The sequence below is a fragment of the Hyla sarda genome, chromosome 4, assembly GCF_029499605.1.
Source record: "Hyla sarda isolate aHylSar1 chromosome 4, aHylSar1.hap1, whole genome shotgun sequence".
NCBI classification, from domain to species: Eukaryota; Metazoa; Chordata; class Amphibia; order Anura; family Hylidae; genus Hyla; species Hyla sarda.
The window spans coordinates 291,811,087-291,831,181 of record NC_079192.1 but is presented as its reverse complement, the minus strand read 5'-3'; the positions used below and the strand labels follow the sequence as shown (position 1 = coordinate 291,831,181).

Genomic DNA, 20,095 nt, shown 5'->3' with positions numbered 1-20,095 from the left:
TTTTTTTTATTTTTTGGGGGGGAATACCGTTCTATACCGTGGAACCGCCATAAGTTACAAAAATACCGCAATACACATATTTGGCCATACCGCCCAGCCCTAATTCTACCAACAACACTACTAGCCTGAAAGGTTTCAATACTTCAGCAACATATTTTTACCTTGTCATATTCTTTACTTTACAACTTGTTTACCCAATAATAGTTTGCTACCTGTTAACTATATATGACATTTTCAAATATTACTACTTGTGTTCAGCTCTAGACCTATGATCCACAAATCAGTTATTGTTAGTTACTGAATGCTTGTTACATTTTTCAAATGTTTCTACTCTTTATTGAAAATTCATAAAAAATATCTTGAAAGGAAAGGAATTTACAACTTGGTAAGATCGCCATCCTCATCCTATTTACAGCTGCCTTTTACATTGTGCGGCAGTGACAGAAAAGACCTTGGCAACGCTTTCCATTCATCCTATTGTATTATAAAGGAGATGTGACTGCAGCAATATTCTAAGTGTCAGGAGTGGCCTGACACCATTTATCGGCACAACAGGATGCTGCTATTAACCACTTACAGTAACATTCAGGCCCTCTACGCCATACAGTATTTACAGTCTTAAGATTACATTCACATAGATTTGTCTATCAGTTTTTACAGCACATTGATTTATTACTTAATTAGTATTATCATCTATTAGTAATGCATGATATTATAAATATTATTTAAATTGAGAGTTAAAGGGGTACTCTGGTGGAAATATTTTTTTTTTAAATGGACTGGCGCCGGAAAGTAAAACAGATTTGTAAATTAATTGTATTAAAAAAATCGAAATGCAGCTGTATGCTACAGAGGAAATTCTTTGCTTTTGGAATTTCTTTTTTGTCTTGTCCACAGTGCTCTCTGCTGACACCTCTGTCCTTGTCAGGAACTGTGCAGAGCAGCATAGGTTTTTCTATGAGGATTTTCTCCTCCTTAGGACAGTTCCTGATACGGGCATCGGGTGTCAGAAGAGCTCTGTGGACAAGAGAAAAAAGAAATTCAACAAGAAAAGAATTTCCTCTGTAGCATACAGCTGCTAAAAAGTATTGGATGGATAAATAATTTTTAATAGAAGTAATTTACAAATCTGTTTAACTTTCTGGCACCAGTTGATAAAAAAAAAAAAAAAAAAAAAAAAGTTTCCACCAGAGTACCCCTTTAACCTTTTGAGGGAGGGGGACGTACCTGTACGCCCTTCGCCCACTCCTTTCTATAACGCGGGGCCACGCGGCAGGGACCCGTGGCTAACAGCACGCAGCACTTATCGTGGTTCCACGCACTATTAACCCTTTAGACGTGGCGTTCAAAGTTGAACACCGCGTCTAAAGTAAAAGTAAATGAATTCCGGTTAGCTCAGAGGGCTGTTCTGGATCGCCACGGCGAAATTGCGGCATCCCGAACAGCTGTAGGACAGCAGGAGGGTCCCCTACCTTACTCCTCGCTGTCCGATCGCCGAATGACTGCTCAGTGCCCGAGATCCAGGCATGAGCATCCAAGCGGCAGAATCATTGATCAATGGTTTCCTATGAGAAACCATTGATCTATGTAAAAGATCAGTGTGTGCAGTGTTATAGCCCGCTATGGCTATAAAAAAAAGATAAAGATCATTTAACCCCTTCCCCAATAAAAGTTTGAATTACCCCCCTTTTCCCATAAAAAAAAAAGTGTAAATAAAAATCATGTGATATCGCTGTGTGCAGAAATGTCCAAATTATAAAAATATATAGTTAAACCACAGTCAATGGCGTATGCGCACAAAAATTCCAGTCCAAAATGAAAAAATTACTAAAAAGCGATCAAAAAGTCCTATCAATACAAAAATGGTACCGCTAAACACTTCAGATCATGGCGCAAAAAATTAGTCTTCATACCGCCCCGAACGCAGAAAAATAAAAAAAAGTTATAGGGGTCGGAAGATGACAATTTAAAACGTATAAATTTTCCTGCATCTAGTTATGATTTTTTCCAGAAGTACGACAAAATCAAACCTATATAAGTAGGGTATCATTTTAATCGTATGGACCTACAGAAGAGAAGGTGTAATTTTTACCGAAAAATGTACAGCGTAGAAACGGAAGCCCCCAAAAGTTACAAAATGGCTTTTTTTCTTCAATTTTGTCGCACAATGTTTTTTTTCTGTTTCGCCGGAGAATTTTGGGTAAAATGACTGATGTCATTACAAAGTATAATTGGTGGCACAAAAAATAAGCCATAATATGGCTTTTTAGGGGCAAAATTGAAAGGGTTATGATTTTTTAAAGGTAAAATGAAAGTGCAAAAACTGAAAAACCCTCCGTCCCCAAGGGGTTAAGCTCAGCATTCAAATTAATAAAACCCAAGTAGTTAAAGAGGAATCAAGACATATACTAACTTTATTTGCAAAGGTCAATGAAAAGTGGAACATTCCTTTAAATAGTGTATATTCTGATCAAAATGGCCATATTATCGGTGAGGAATTAGATCAGTGTTTACAAATCAGTGTGTTGCCAGCTGTTGCAGAACAACTCCCAGCCTTTGGATGTCTGGGCATGCTGGAAGTTGTCATTTCGGAAGTTGTAGCTGGAGGCACACTGGTTGGAAAACACTGTTTTAGAGGCTCAATCTTATACAGCTCAGTGACAGCTATGTGTAGCTCATGTAGAACAGGACTTCATAACTGGTGCATATTTTTCATAACAAGTATGCAGAACATGATGGAGAAGAAGAAAAACCTGCCAAGTCAGCAAATCACAGTGAAGGACAGCTGGGTATCTAAATACGAACCACCCTGAATACTTACCACGCTTCTTCCATCACCTACATCTTTGATGTGTTCCACACTCTCATATGTTGACAATGTAAGGAACCAGGAGGCACCCAAAAATCTAAGAACAGAACCAAATTTTCACAAGAAAATTATTAAACTGAGGTGAGATACACCTATTGTTCCTTTTACTTTCTCACTAATTTCATTGCACGAATAACAGCATCAAGGCAGTTCATTAAAACTTCATTCATTGTTACGTGATTATGATTTTTTTTGCTACCTGTGACAAATACTTTTCTGGAATTACTACAAAAATAGACATTAACATTTCTGGAATTATTACTGCATTTGTAAAATTGTTATATTCTTACTTTCATGGTTATTAGGGATCGACCAATATAGATTTTTTAGCCAATAACTTATACCGATATTCCCCGGCACCGCAGAAGCTGCTGCATATCAATCTATCAATGATTTAAAGCGGACACTTTAAATCAATGAACTGCAGCGGCTTTTGCCGGGCCAGGGACTGCAGCCGCCACCCGCTTCTCTCCCCCTGCCTGTCCAGGGGTCCTCCCTAGTCCAACCACCACCGCTGCCTCATTGCCTCCCCCATCCCGGGTTTTATAATTACCTGTTCCCGGGGTCCGTGCTACTTCTGGCTCCGGCGGCGTCCTGAGCTGTCACTGTGCGCACTGACGGTGACGTCGTGTTGAAGACGTCACTCGTCATTGCGCAGCGCACAGCAATAGCGCAGGACGCTGCAGGAGCCAGAAGTAGCGCAGACCCCGGGAACAGGTAATTATAAAACCGGGGATGGGGGAGGCAATGGGGTAGCGGCGGTGGCGCTCTCGGGGCGGGGCATTATCGGCAAGGTAATTGCCGATACCGATAATGTCAAAAATTGTGAATATAGGCCGATAATATCGGCCAAACCGATAATCGGTCGATCCCCAATTGTTATTATATAAATGTAATTTAATGAAACTTTCAATTACTACGAATGTTAAACAGAGTGAATTATATACTTGACCATACAGGCTGTGTGTGGTCTATGGAATACAAAAGTTATAGTGAGAAAATCCCATCCACTAGTGTGACGAAGGCTACTATTGGCTTAGATTCTGACATTTACAACACATGTAGGTGTGACATTCCGCTGCTAAAGAACACAGAAATGTAAGTTTGTAAGATTGGAGAGAAAAAAAAAAAAAAAAAAAAAAACAACAACAAGAGTCCATCGAGTCCAACCTAGAATCCTACTGTGTTGATCCAGAGGAAGGCAAAAACCCCAAGAGGCTGATGCCAATTGCCCCACACCAGAGAAAAAATTCCTTCCCAACAAGGCGATCAGAATAAATCCCTGGATTCTGTCCATTCTGTCCCTATAAGTCTAATATTCATAACCTGTAATGTTATCACTCTTTAGAAAAGCATCCATGCCCCCTTGAACTTGTTTATTAAGTCAGACATCACAACATCATGGGGCAGAGAGTTCCATAGTCTCACTGCTCTAACAGTAAAGAATCTCTGTCTGTGATGATGGTGAAACCTTCTTTCCTCTTGGCATAGAGGAATCCCCTTATGGTTATCGGCCTAGGTATAAAGATCTCTGTATGGTCCATTCATATATTTGAACATTGTAATCAGATCCCCCCCCTAAGATTTATTTTCTCTAAACGAAATAACCCCAAGCTTGATAACCTGTCTTGGTCCTGTAATCCTCCCATACCATCAATTATCCTTGTCACCCTCCACTGCACCCTCTCCAGATCAGCCATGTCCTTATATACAGGGGCCCAAAATTGGACAAAATACTCCATATGTGGTCTGACTAATGACTTATTCGGAGGCAAACGTAAATGTCCAAAACAGAACAGGAAATGAAAAGAAATCAATAAGGCTCGGTTCACACCACACCAGTTCTTGTATCAGGTTTTTGGATGAAAAAAACGATTCCTCAAGACATGACCAAACTCAAAACCTGTGTACAAATTTTATCCTGTATATGGTTAAAAACTGTATACGGATTGAAAAATGATGTCCAGTTTTGAGAAAAAAAAACGTATACGTTTTTAACTTTTCATTCCATTATGAATAAGGTTTCACTTGTTTGATTGAAATTCCCAAAAAAAAAAAAAAACACGGTGCAAAGTCAAAAACCATATGGTGCAAACCGGAAGGAACCGTACGCAAACACAGTTCCCATTGACTCCCATGTTTAAAAAAAAAACCAAAACAACATACGTTTCCATACGGTTTTTCACCCGGACCAAAAACAGTGGTAGGCTGCAGTTTTGGGTACGGGGAAAAAAATAAACCTGACAAAACACAAAAGGATGCATCGTTTAGCATACGGTTTTCAATGGAGAGTCAATGCATACAGTTTTCAAATTGAAAACGTATAGGGGAACTGTATTGCAAAAACGTGGTGTGAACCCACCCAAAAAAAGAGATGGAAGCGGTTTCTTGTATCTAAACCCTGGAGTCATGGGCATGAGGCCTAAATATATAATAGACTCCATAGGATAGTATTGTAACACCTGAAGTTATCGGTAGCACATTTATCTTGGTTGACACTAGTTCATAGTTCTACTATACGATCATAAAAAACCCGTGGTATGGAAGGTAATGAAGTCCATAGTATTAATCTCTCAAGACCACAGCAAAAGAACTGCACTCTGCCACACAAAAGATGGCATTCACTGTGCATTCAGTCAAATAGAACTATTCCGAAAGCTTTAATCTCAGCTGCACAAAAGCTACAGAGCTGTGGTGTGAAAACAGCAGCTAAACACTGCATGTGTTTAAGAGGATAAACCATGGCTGAAAGGGATTGCAGGATTCAGTGTCATCCGCTCTGCTGGTACTGCGTTGCGTTCCCTCTTGTAATCCACCTGGGAAATGACTCATCCTTGCAGATGTATTAGATGCCATTTAAGAAATAAGGCACAGGATAGAATGGGGAGCAGTGTGGTAGCTTGAAAACTTGTTTTCAAGTAGTGTTTCCCAACCAGTGTGCCTCCAGCTGTTGCAAAACCACAATTCCCAGCATGCCCAGACAGCCAAAGGCTGTCTGGGCATGCTGGGAGTTGTAGTTTTGCAACAGCTGGAGGCACACTGGTTGGGAAACACTGCTCCATGATAATCATTGGCAACGGAAAAGATTAATGGGCACTCTCCGCCCCAAACACTTTTTATGCCAAAATGTAGGACAACTGTAGTGGTACAATAAAGAACAACTGTAGTGGTACACTTTTCTATATGCCTGGGCCTCAAAAAAAATTAAAAAAAACCTCATACTAACCTTCCGACGAGCCCCCGTTGGTCCGACACAGGCCTCACTGTCCGGTGCACTGCCGTAGATTGTGATTTGCCATAGATTGCGATGGAGTGACTCAGCAGTTTTCCCTGCTCGAGCGCTCCGCCTCCATTACAATCTATAGGCTGACACTCGCACACACACCCCCCCCCCAAACATTGGTTACTGCGGGGGCTGGGTGTTCGAGTGTCACGTGACATATTTAATCATCAGGCATCGCAGCTCATGGCAGTCTCACGTGGGCTATCACAGGGGGAGGATTTCTCCCTGTGATAGCCCGAAGCGGCATCGGGCCACAGAAGCTAATAATTTTACTGTTTTATTGTCACCGGCCAGCGTGCTCGTTCGCCACCGCTATCGGGATCCCTATGCCCGATAGCGCTGACAACCGCTTGCCTCCCCACCCGCTGCTCTGCTCCCCGTCCCCTGTTAACTCTCGGGGAACGGGGAACAGAAAGTAGAGCAGCGAGCGCAGCTAAAATAGTACTGCGCATGCGCAGCACTACGCAAATAGCGTAGGCAGGTAGCGTAGCCGTTGATTAGTGTAGGTTGTAATTTAGCATAGTTTAGTATTAAAAGTGAAAGGGGGTTAGGCACCACAACTACCAACATGGGAGTTGTAGTTTAGGACAACAACTCCCAGCATGCCCATACAGCTAAAGGCTGCCAGGGCATGCTGGGAGTTGTAGTTTAGCTTAGATTAGACAGTGAAGGGACTACAACTCCCAGCATGCCCAGATAGCTAAAGGCTGCCCAGGCATGCTGGGTGGGAGTTGTAGTTTAGCTTAGATTAGACAGCAAAAGGACTACAACTTGCAGCATGCCCAGACAGCTAAAGGCTGCCCAGGCATGCTGGGAGTTGTAGTTTAGCTGATGGGACCAGAACTCCCAGCATGCCCAGACAGCTGAAGGCTGCGTGGTGATGCTGGGAGTTGGTGCCTTCACTGCACTACAACTCCCAGCATCACCACACAACCTTCAGCTGTCTGGGCATGCTGGGGGTTGTGGTCCCATCAGCTAAACTACAACTCCCAGCATGCCTTGGGCAGCCTTTAGCTGTCTGGGCATGCTGGGAGTTGTAGTCCCTTTGCTGTCTAATCTAAGCTAAACTACAACTCCCAGCATGCCCTGGCAGCCTTTAGCTGTATGGGCATGCTGGGAGTTGTTGTCCTAAACTACAACTCCCATGCTGGTAGTTGTGGTGCCTAACCCCCTTTCACTTTTAATACTAAACTATGCTAAATTACAACCTACACTAATCTACGGCTACACTACCTACCTAGGCTATTTGCGCAGTACTACTTTAGCTGTGCCCGCTGCTCTACTTTCTGTTCCCCGTTCCCCGAGAGTTAACAGGGGACGGGGAGCAGAGCAGCGGGCGGCGAGGCAAGCGGTTATCAGCGCTATCGGGCATAGGGATCCCAATAGCGCTGTCGAGCGACAAGCTGATAACACCGCTATCGGGCATAGGGATCCGGATAGCGGTGGCGAATGAGTGCGCTGGCGGGTGACAATAAAACAGTAAAAGTATTAGCTTCTGTGGCCCGATACCGCTCTCGGAATCGGGCCACAAAGGCCATGAGAGCTCCGTGCAGCTTCGGGCTATCACAGGGAGAGATCCTCTCCCTGTGATAGCCCACGTGAGACTGCCGTGAGCTGCGATGCCTGATGATTAAATATGTCACGTGACACTCGCACACACCCCCCCCAGCCCCCGCAGTAACCAATGGTGCGCGAGTGTCAGCCTATAAAAAGTAATGGAGGCGGAGCGCTCGAGCAGGGAAAACTGCTGAGTCACTCCATTGCAATCTATGGCAAATCACAATCTACGGCAGTGCGGACGTCATTCCACTTCCTGGGGACGGGGACGCCGCAGAGCCGTCGGCGTATCACCAGCCGTAACGATGTCCCGCCCGGTCGGTGATAAGCTGAGCCCACTGTCATGTAAGAAGCCGGCCACAGCTCCTTACATGACAGTGGGCTCAGCCTATCACCGACCGGGGCGGGACATCGTTATGGCCGGTGATACGCCAACGGCTCTGCGGCATCCCCGTCCCCAGGAAATGGAATGACGTCAGCACTGGCGGACTGTGAGGCCTGTGCCGGACCAACTGGGGCTCATAGGAAGGTATGTATGAGTTAATTTTGTTTATTTTTGAGGCCCGGGCATATAGAAAAGTGTACCACTACAGTTGTCCTTTAACCTTTTTTTTTTTTTTTTTTTTTTTTTTTTTTTTTAACCTTTCTACTAAGAACATTTTTTTTCTCAAAGAAATTAGGTCATAAAAAAAAAAAAAAAAAAAAAAAAAACACGACCACTAGGGGTCCCCATACCATCCAGAACATAATCATGTCCAGCTGCAGCATCATCTTTGTCCAAGCCGAAGCACAGACAGGAACAAAGCCCAGAAAGTGAGGTAGCCTGCAATGAGGGGATGAAGGGACCCAGCACAACAGACTCAGGGAGGAAAAGGAGTCATGAGTGAGAACATGGCCAGAGCACAGAAAGACAAACCAAGTGAGCAACAGAAGGAAGGTATTTCTGAGAGAAATATAGGCACCAGACAAAAATTTATGATCAAGATTAGGTACTGGGTAACAAAGTTTTTTTTTTTTGTGGTATATTACAGGTACTCTTTAGGCTTCTTACATTGTAGGTCAAATACATTGAAAAATGACTGCACTGAGTTTATATCACATAGCATTCTGCCTTCAGTTTAGATCATGTTTTTCCCCCCTTATGTAATGTAGCACATTTTATCCCAACATCATTATTTTTACCTTCTGAGTCTTAAAATAAGAGGAATAAAACAAAAAATATGTTCAATGGTAATTCAAGACTTCCCAAGCCAACTATGAGATTATATCCTCAGTACTTCATCTCAGGAGAGTGTTTAGAGTTAAAGGGGTACTCAGGTTGAAATAAAAAAAATTTTAATCAACTGGTGCAAGAAAGTTAAAAAGATTTGTAAATTACTTCTATTAAAAAATCTTAATCTTTCCAGTACTTATTAGCTGCTGAATACTGCAGAGGAAATTATTTTCTTTTTGGAACACAGTGCTCTCTGCTGACATCTCTGTCCATTTTAGGAACTGTCCAGAGCAGCATATGTTTGCTATGGGGATTTTCTCCTACTCTGGGAAGTACTTAAAATGGACAGAGATGTCAGCAGAGAGCAGTGTGCTCGTGATGTCAGCAGAGAGCTCTGTGTTCCAAAACTAAAAGAATTTCCTTTGTAGTATTCAGCAGCTAATAAGTACTGGAAGGATTAATATTTTTTTAATAGAAGTAATTTACAAATCTGTTGAACTTTCTGGCACCAGTTGATTTTAAAAATTTTTAAAAAAAGGAGGTTTCCACTGGAGTACTTCTTTAAAAACAGAAATGATTTATAACCGGCAGTTAATTTCTTTATAACCCTATTTTGGCATTGTTATATTATAGAACGCTGTTCTACAACCTGCGGCCCAGCTGTTGCAAAACTACAAATTCCACCATGCCCCGACAGCCACAGTTTTTGGAGCACTTGTCTAGAATATCCGATTGTTCATGGATGGATTATTAGAAAACAACGGCAATCAGAGTCACTTTAAAAGTAAAACAATAGTGGGAATTTGTTATTCAGAGAGTGGCATTGTTTTGCTCAAGCTCAGCTTCTGTAGGAAATGGGAGTTTGTGGGCACAGATTGGGTTTTTCCAATAACAACAAATGTGTAATTTCACAACTCTCCACTGGTGCAGCAATTGATACAATTGTCACCAATAACTTCAATTTTGTACTATTCTCACCTATTTACCACTACAGCACATAGAAGCTCTTCTAAGAGCCAACCAGAAGGGTCTTCATCAGGGCAGGTTACCAACAGACTGGGTCATATCTGATAAAGGATCAACAGCTAACTAGCAGGCCAGAAGAACCCCCCCCCCCCCCCCCCCACCACCATCTGCCCATTAGAAACAGGACTCTCCTTCTCTGAATGCTGCAGAGAAGACCCCTGACCCATCACAGCTCTACGACTTAATGGATGAAAGGCCTCACAGATGGGGAATAAAGCATGCCTATTACCATATGGTCTACAATATCCTAAAATGCTGTCATTAGTACTTCAGGTTACAGATGAAAGTCTTTACTTTTCACTTTTGAGAAAAAGAGCTACATCAGAGCCAAAGCATCACAAATACAAGTGAAAAACTTGTCTTATACAAGGCAAGCGCTCATTTATTGTCTCCTTAGATATATGTATGGTCCTTGTGTATGTGGTCATATTTGGGGTCCAGAAACAAGAGTCAACATTTACATAAAGAGAATAATAAAGATGGAATTGTGTAAAACTGACAAACCCTGAAACAGGATACAGTAAATCTAAAAAGAAAATATAAGTTGTATTTTATAGACTAGGTCGTTGACTTGTTTATCCAGCATTTTCATCCTTTAGTTAAAACTTTCCAAGCAAATGTTAAGATGTATGACTTCTGAAAGAATACTTGGCCTTGATAACATTTATTAGAATTATTACATTTTAAAATCCAGTCAGGAGGATTACACGAGCCTTACAAATTCAACAGATCCTGTATGTTCACCAAAGGTCCTGCCTGTATTAGGACAGCATTGTTCTTATTCTTGCCTAAGGGGTTTCTTTATTTACTGTGAAATAGTTGACCTAAAGCATCTGTCAAAGAGATGAGAAATGACTTCTTATGGCATCCTGGATAAGCAAGTGTGACGATAGCCTGACAGGACAACCGTTCCTTTACCTGTCCTCAAAAATGTCCCCTTATCTCCCTGGTGCCTACAGCATTTCACTTGTTACAGCAGCAGACTGCACATCTGGACTGACCATTTAAATTTGGATATAGGGGAGATTTATCAAAACCTGTGCAGAGGAAAAGTGGAGGAGAAGAAAAAAAATAAAAAAAAGGTATTAAAAAAAATAAAAAAAATAAAAAAAGGATTAAAAAAAAAGGATAAAAAAAAAAAAAAACTATTTGATTGGTTGCTATGGGCAACTGCACCACTCTTACCCTTCAAATGTTTTAATGCATCTCCTCCCCCACATGGAGTCTCCCATATACATATGCTCAAACAATTCCCTGAGGTCTTCAGATCAACTCCTTTTCTGTAAACCTCATCAATATTAAAGGGGTTCTCCGGTGCTTACACATCTTAACCCCTATCCAAAGGATAGGGGATAAGATGCCTGATTGCGGAAGTCCCGCAGCTGGGGACCCCTGGGATCATGCATGCGGCACCCCGTTTGTAATCAGTCCCCGGAGCGTGTTCGCTCCGGGTCTGATTACGCTCGACCGCCCCCGTGTGACGTCACGCTCCGCCCCTCAATGCAAGCCTACGGGAGGGGGCGTGATAGCTATCACGCCCCCTCCCGTCGGCTTGCATTAAGGGGCGGAGCGTGACGTCACACGGGGGCGGAGGCGTGAAGTCACACGCCGTCGGCCCTGTAGCCGTCCGTAATCAGACCCGGAGTGAACACGCTCCGGGGACTGATTACAAACGGGGTGCCGTGTGCATGATCACAGGGGTCCCCAGCGGCGGGACTTCCGCAATCAGGCATCTTATCCCCTATCCTTTGGAGAACTCCTTTAACACTTTTCTACCTATTTGTATTAATATAAGTAATGCACTCCTACATAGAGGAATAAAAACCAATATACCAGGACACATCTACCATAGTGTAAGTGTAAGCAATGTAAACCCCATTGACCGCTTCCATTTATTTTAATGGAGATCATGGTCAGGGGAAAAAAAAAATAGTTTTTCACTGGAGTACCCCTTTAATAATAGAATAACCACATATATTAGCCTTTTTTGCTAGCAAAAAAACAAAATGTACATTCGACATGTGGAGGCCCTAATGGGGACAGATCTCATGACATTCCAACGCTAGTGAATGGGGTACTTTATAATCCATTCACTAGCAATCAAAATTTTGCACAGCAGGAAAAAATGGGCCAACCACCTTGCACATCTTCCGGTAAATCTTTGGCACATGTGTGGTAGAAGTCTGAGACCTATCCTTGGATCTTTGCCACAGATCCTATTGTAAATACATGGAAGACGTCATACAGAAATCCTCAATGTGTCAACATACCCTCAAAGAATAGCAAATTTATACAATGTAATGCCACGTACAACTAAGGGTTATTGGCACTGGTTTTGAAGTGAATCAAAGAGAGCAAAAACTAAGGGGGAGATTTATCAAAACCTGTCCAGAGGAAAAGTTGCGCAGTGCGAACGGGTCTCGTGGAAGACCCATTCACACTGATGCTAACGTTCACTGTTCGGAATTACACTAGTGGAATTACACTCTCAGAATTCCCTGGGAATGCCGCAGTGTGAACATGCCCTTAGAGTGAAGATTGATGAATGTGAAAATCAACTTTGACGCTAACAATCTCAGAAGAAACATTTAGGCTAGGAACACATTGCAGAACTGCTGATAAACAACATTTTTGCTTGCATTTTTAGCTTTCACTGAGCAGCAGAATCTCATTGAGAACAATGGAATTCTGTGCAAGCGGATTCTGCTCTGAATTTATTCCGAGAAGAATATCAGTAGTGTGCATGATCCCTCAGAAGTAATCACTAGAAGTAGCAAAACTTGTTAGGTGTTCATACTGGTGTGGTACTCTGTGGTGGCCATGGTTGCTGGGATGCTTTTTCTGTGGGGTGGTGTGTCCCAGAGACGGGGGCTTGGTCGGGCAGCAGTGGGGCTGTCTGACCACTGGGTCATTCCCCCTATGGGCTTGGTTTCGGAGGCAGTGGTCGCCGCCCCGGCACTAATCCAGTGTTAGATTAGGGACCCAATTTGACAAGGTGGTCTTGACGTGGCGAATGGACTTGTAATTTTTGATAAAAATGTATACTAACAACCTGTTCTTTCTTGAAATTATGCTGGGAAGCAATTAAATCAAAATACAAATGGTGGATGTGCGGCTATGTTTCTTTTTCTTTTTGTTTACAAAACTAGTTAGATACTACATATTTAGGCATCACTTACACGTATGAATTACTTTGCAAATACAACTTTGAGGATACTACTGTAAATGAGAACAAAGAAAAAAAATAGCAGAGCAGAACACTCAAAAACAAGATCAGTCACTATTTCAAGAGTCCGTCAACTTCTATGGGCAGATTGTCATCTCTTCCTTATACTAGTTTATATAAATGAGACCTACTGTTAAAACTAAAATACTAAGGCTGTCCATCTCTCATGATATCTCCCTCCTACAAACATGCAACTGAGCGTTCATGTGTTTAGAATGGAAAAGGAGGAGGGGATAAGCAACTACAAGACACATCTGATTGGGCAGCTGAACCCCAACATGCCCGATCCTTCTCTCTAAACATCATCTGTCAGGGGAGTGAGGTGGTTCCACATACACCTTAGCTGGTCAACTGAGATTGGCCTACTTAGGTCTATATTGTATGATGCATTAAGTTCACACATGGCAGATTTAGTAAATCCCATTCACATGCTATGGGAAATTTGTACAGGGAAAAAGACCTATGGAACAGATCTCCACAATGTTAATTACTTCTCTGGAAAGAGCAAAGGATCAATGCACATTTCCCAAATAACATGAAGGAAGCGTCAATCTGAAATTACATCCCCGTACTGTGTATTTACAAACAGATCTGTAGCAGAATACCAAAGCCTAGTTATACATTTAAAGTGTATGTGTTGCTTTAGGCGTACCAGCAACCAAGGAAAATATTGAAGAGAGACCCAAAGATGTTACTCATACTGTAGTTAGGGTCACAGTGATGCCACTTATCTATGTTGACTCTAGTTCTGGCCAGATATCTGCTCTATAGCCTACTCACTTCCCCTGCATTCCTCTCCATAGCAGGGGGGAGTGTCCCTTAGCAAGATGTGACAGCTTTTACTTCCTGACTGTCTCTTGGTGCCTGCTGCAGGGACCTAGATGACACTCCAGAAACTGAATATCTAACTAGCTTGTAGGAGACATCTAGTGGCTGGAATTATTACAGCCAAATATAAGGTAAAAACCACAATATTTTTAATAGACATATATTAGAGATAGTCCCAGAATTACGATATATGCAACAAATCAATCCTTTATTTTAAATTGGTGACATCAACATGGGAATAAGGAAATATTTGGTCTTGTATATACACTGTCAGAACAAAATGAAAACTCATTGTTGTGCACTTTTTATTGAAAAGGCATTTCCTGTGTACATTATGTACAGTTTTGCCGTTTCTTTCTATAGAGTTGGGAATGACTCACCTGGACTGTGTTTCATGCAGGGGTGTGGGTGGATTTCTTTGTGTTCCATAGTTCAAGTATTTTGCACACTTTCAAAGAAAAGTACCATGGAAAATTACAGAAATATTACTATAATTTGTAATCTGCAATAGATAAGCTGCAAGACAATAAAGAACTAGGAAGGCTGAAGTAATTATGTGCAAGCTATGTAGGAAGGTTTATACAAACATGGCCACAATTTCCTGGATATTAAAAAAATAAAAAAATTAAATCTTGTAATAAACTGTAAAATGTCAGCCCAGTACATAAATGTTTGCTTTTCAATCAAATCAACGTTGTGTTTTTTTGCTACACAAATATAAGCACTAGTTAGTTATATTCCAAGCCTCACTTTTAAGCCGAGAAACCTGAAACTAAACTCAGACAGACGTTCAGATAAACATTATCCAATGGAAAGTAAAAAAAAAATAAAATTTAGAGATTAGCGAATTTACAGTAAATTCGATTCATCACGAACTCCTCGGCTTGGCAGTTGATGACTTATCCTGCATAAATGAGTTCAGCTTTCAGGTGCTCCCGTGGGCTGGAAAAGGTGGATACTAATTTATGCAGGATAAGTAATCAACTGCCGAGCTGAGAAGTTTGTGACGAATCGAATTTACTGTAAATTCTCTCATCTCAAAAAAAATAAATAAATAAATTAAAAAAAAATACAGAATGGTGATTTTCTCTTGTTGGTCTACTCCAGTGTTGTAGGGGTTAGGTTCGCTCTATGCTATGCATTGCCGGCACGTTACATTATTCTGCTCTTTTGAGTTTTGTCTGGGCACTTTGCACTGTGCCTTTGTTTTCTATGCTATGTTTGAGGTTTATGTATTTTGTAGAAACACATACACATACATATATATATATATACATATATATATTTATAAATAAAGAAATAAACAGGATGGTGCAATAGAAAGCCACAGATGCCACAGACTTAAATTTTTCAAAAATGTCTGATTTATCAGGTCACGATTGTTTAACAGGACAATATTAGGAGTCTTAATTTGTCTGTTGCAAAGACAAATACTAAACAAAAACCTGTCAGAGACACTTTAAGCCATGAAGGAAATCTCATTGAAAACTTTACAATCTGAAAAATCAACATCAAGAACTTCCTGACAATTTAGGTTTACATTTTAAGCTCTGTATACCTGCACTTCCTTTTGCCATTTTTGTTATTTTCCTGGATAATAGTTTTACTACCTTATCATTCATAATTACTCGACTACACCATATTAACTCTAAAGACCCAAGATGAACCAAATTTTCTCTTTGGTTATTTTTTGGATACAGGGAAATGCGTAGAAAGAAGAAAAGGTACGGCATTCCTTAGGCCCCTTTGGAACTTCACTTAACTGACGTTATTTTTGAATGAGCTCAACCGGTCCCGACTGATGCCATTCACTATTATGGGGTCTGTCGGGCAATGTTTTTTGACGGGAGTAGCGGGAGGAAAGAACGTTGCATGATGAATTTTTCCTCCTGCTATTCTCCCCGGGTTCCCCGACGGACATCACACTGTCGTGTCACAAAGGTAGTGTGGAAGAAGCCTTATAGTTTGTATGGGACTATTTTTTTTACATTGTTTTACTTATTCTTAGCGAATGGATCTGTGATCTATTTTTATAGGGTACCACAGATCAGGGTTCCCTTTAGTTTAGTCAGCTGTGTGTGTGTGAACCTACACAATCATTGTTCAGCTATAAAGACACAGACGTCATCTTACAGGGGTGTGGAAATGTAAAAAAAAAAAAAAAAAAAACTACTTGTCCAAGGGACTGAAGCAGAACACAATCTACTTATCCCTCAAGAAAATCCAGACTCCTAGACACATTCCCTTCGGTGAGTGCATGCTATTGTTCTTTACGTGTTATATGTATATGGTTTGTGTTTGATACTGCAATATCATACATAACCTGAAGACAGGAATGGCACTGTAACTATACAGTACACAAGTGACATTTGCATAAGAAAGCCTTCACAATGATACTATTTTCAGTATTCCTTGGTGCATAGAGAAGAAGGTTGTAATATACAAATTGTGAGCCCGCTATGGATTACACAAGAAGATCATGTGACGGCAGACATCAATAGCAGGTTCCATGTTTTTCAAAAGAAATAACCACATTTCAAGTGAACATGGAAACAGCAATCATCTCCTGAATAAAACTACTAGTCATTCCAATGCAAGCTCCAATCTGGCGATGAAGAGCTGAATGTGACAAGACATAAGCATGAAGAATGCAGGGTGCTCAGGCACAGCGGTTTCCTTGGTAACCCGTGGACATCACATAGGAATGCCAGTAATACTTAGCTACACTGTTTCTGCCTCAGAAAAGACTGACACCCGGGCTTCCAAGCTGGGCTCTATAGCGAGGGGGTACAGCAGTCGCATTATGCAGAGTATGGACGCCCTTCGGTGCAGAGTGTTGGTTCTGTGTTCCTGAAAGGTTTGCAAGTAACTTTAGCAAAATGTTATGCACACAAAAAAAAAAAATTATATACAGTGGTCCCTCAAGTTACAATATTAATTGGTTCCAGGAAGACCATTGTATGTTGAAACTAGGGATCGACCGATTATCGGTATGGCCGATAATCACCCCCTACCGTAGTGCTGGGCGGTATATCGGTATGGATTTTTGCCCATACCGCTATACCGGTCGGGCCCCTCCCCCACCCTCAGAGTCAATTAAAAAAAAATTTAACTTACCCGTAATGGGGGTGCTCCGGGCCATCCATCGTTCCTGTAGTGTCCGGGGGCATTCCGGGTGAAGAGTGAACCGGTCCGGGCTGTTCCCACGGTCTTCTCCACTCCGAGCAGGCTCTGGCCTAGTACGCTGCATAGACGCCGCTACGCCGTGACGTCAGGTGCGTCGCTGCGCACGGGCGTCACTGCGCAGCAGCGTCTATGCAGCGTACTAGGCCGGAGCCCGCCCGGAGTGGAGAAGATGACCGCCGGAGAAGGTCAGCCCGGACCTGTGCACCCTCCACCCGGAATGACGCCAGACACTACAGGAAGGAAGGATGGATGGATGGCCCGGACCAACCTGATCGGTAGGGGGAGAGAAGCGGGTGGTGGCGGCGGCGGCCTATGGCCCCGCAAAAGCCACCGCAGTGCACTGATTTAAAGCGCCCGCTTTAAAATCAATGCTCTGCAGCGGTGTCGGGGATAAATAGCCGATAACTTATACCGGAATATCGGTATAAGTTATCGGCTATCGGCCCTAACCTCCACCGATTATCGGTATTGGCCCTAAAAAAACGATATCGGTCGATCCCTAGTTGAAACTATTGTATGTTAAGACCAGAACTCTATGGAAACTTGGTAATTGGTTCTAAAGCCCCCAAAATGTCATCCAAAAATAGGAAAAAGTGAGAATTAAAGAAAAATAAGTAGATAACTAATATATATATACAGCAAGATCATACATATAAAAGTAAGACAGATCTGCTGGGAGCTGTAAATCAGTCTGTGTTAGTGTTTTTTAAGCAGGGAGCCTCCAGCTGTTGCAAAACTACAACTCCCAGCATGCCCGGACAGTCAAAGGCTGTCCGGGCATGCTGGGAGTTGTGGTTTTGCAACAGCTGGGGGCACCCTACTTGGGAAACACTGGTCTATGTAGAGGACAGGAGCTTCATCGGGGTCCTGTACAGTACACACAATGTCCTAAAAAAGTAACATTGAGTCTCCCTCACCTGGTGTCCAAAGGAGCAGGTAACACTGGTACAGGTAAAGAGTACAGAACATGTAATACCTCCCTGTACTGTAGGGGGCACTACCAGACGTCAGTCAGTGCATACGCTTCAGTAATACAGGTGTTTTATCAGTAAATTGCCCATTCTGATTGGTCAGTTCTCTCGGCCATTGACAAGTTTCACAGATCTGGACTGTCTTTCTCCAGATTGTCATTGTATGTTGAGTCTGGTTTCAACTTACAATGGTCCAGAAAAGAACATTGTATGTTGAAACTATTGTATGTTGAGGCCATTGTAAGTTAAGGGATCACTGTGTATATATATTTTATATATATTATATATATACACACACACACACACACACATATATATTTAATTATTTTTTTTCTCCATTTAAGCTGCTGGTCCAGTGAACCCTAAACATACCCTTTCCTACCAGTTCTTCGTCATTCTAGTCTACAGCATCTGCACATTTCCTGAAACTCCCAAAATATTCTCATTACCCATACTGGATCTTGCTCGCCTAAGTTGACTGTAAACCAGTGTTTCCCAAACCAGGGTGCCTCCAGATGTTGCAAAACTACAACTCCCAGCATGCCTGGACAGCCGAAGGCTGTCCAGGCATGCTGGGAGTTGTAGTGTTGCAACATCTGGAGGCATCCTGGTTGGGAAACACTGCTGTAAGCAATGATGGAAAATTCCCAGCAACTTGTGTATAGTCTGTTTATAGGCTAAATGTTTGCTAATGTTTGCTCTGCATCCAGTAGAATACTTTGGGCAATAAACAGCAGTCTAAAAAGCTCTAAAGGGCAATTCAATGTTCCTTCAGCTCACGTGTCCTCGGCACCAAACTTGAGTGAGCTTTACAGTTCTCAACCCAGTACCATAAAATACAGGGAGGGTCAGTTTAAAAAGGACCTTTCTAAAGTTCATTAACAATATGGACAACTTTCCATTTCATTTTTGTTTTAATACATTGAACTTAATATGCACAGAAAACAAATATTTACGAAATTGGCTTTTATTAAAAGGGGTTATCTACCATAAGGTGATTTTAGTATGTACCTGTCAGGCAGTAATGGACATGCTTAGGAAGGATCTGTGCTTATCTTGGGGCTAAATGGCTATGTTGTGAGATTACCATAACACTGGGGCTAGCTTTTGATGGAAATGGTATTTCCTGTTTGATTTTTCTTTTTTTTTTAAATACAAATCCCACAATTCCATTTTCCTCCCTCCCACACATCAGCCACCCCACCCATTGAAACATAAATGAGCTGCATCCATTCAATAGACCTGTGGTTTTCAATCAGGGTGCCTACAGCTGTTGCATTAGCTGCAGATTGATCTCTCTCCCATCAAGCGATCCCATTGAAGCAGACAGGCTCCCTGTCATCAGCTGACTAGTGAGTCAGGTGTCGGCCGCATTGCAACCTGGGAAAAATCTGAGACAACAGTCATTTTGTATGCTGTTAAAAATAAATATTGGGGTGAAAATCACAGAAGAATTGTGAGAAAACCATCACACACAGGTAGAACACTATATTATGAACTACACTAACTTTACAGTCACTGTAGCGGAGTCAAATAAAAAAAATCCTGGAATACCCCTTTAAGTAGAGTCCTTCAGTAGTTAGTCAGGTAGATAGGTAGGTAGGGAACCCATTAGTTTTCCCCAATTAGTCCCCTCCCCCCAAAAAATTATAAAAGTCCGTCATGACATCACTTCATGTACAGACACTATATTATGAACTACACTAACTTTACAGCCCCTGTAGCATAGACAAATAAATAAAATAAAAAAAATCCTGGAATACCCTTTTAAACATTAAAAAGGGGTACTCCTTTGAAAAATGATTTCTATTTTTTTTTTTTATCAACTGATGCCAGGAAGTTAAACAGATTTTTAAATTAATTCTATAAAAAAATCTTAATCCTTCCACTACTTATTAGAATCTGAATACTACAGAGGAAATTATTTTCTTTATGG

At 41.7% G+C, this 20,095-nt stretch overlaps 1 protein-coding gene across 3 annotated transcripts in view; it reads right to left on the bottom strand.

Moving 5' to 3' along the window:
• The window catches only part of CDK17 (cyclin dependent kinase 17), a 170,958-nt gene that overhangs the window by 112,954 nt on the left and 37,909 nt on the right, over nucleotides 1-20,095 (bottom strand). The window lies entirely within an intron of this gene.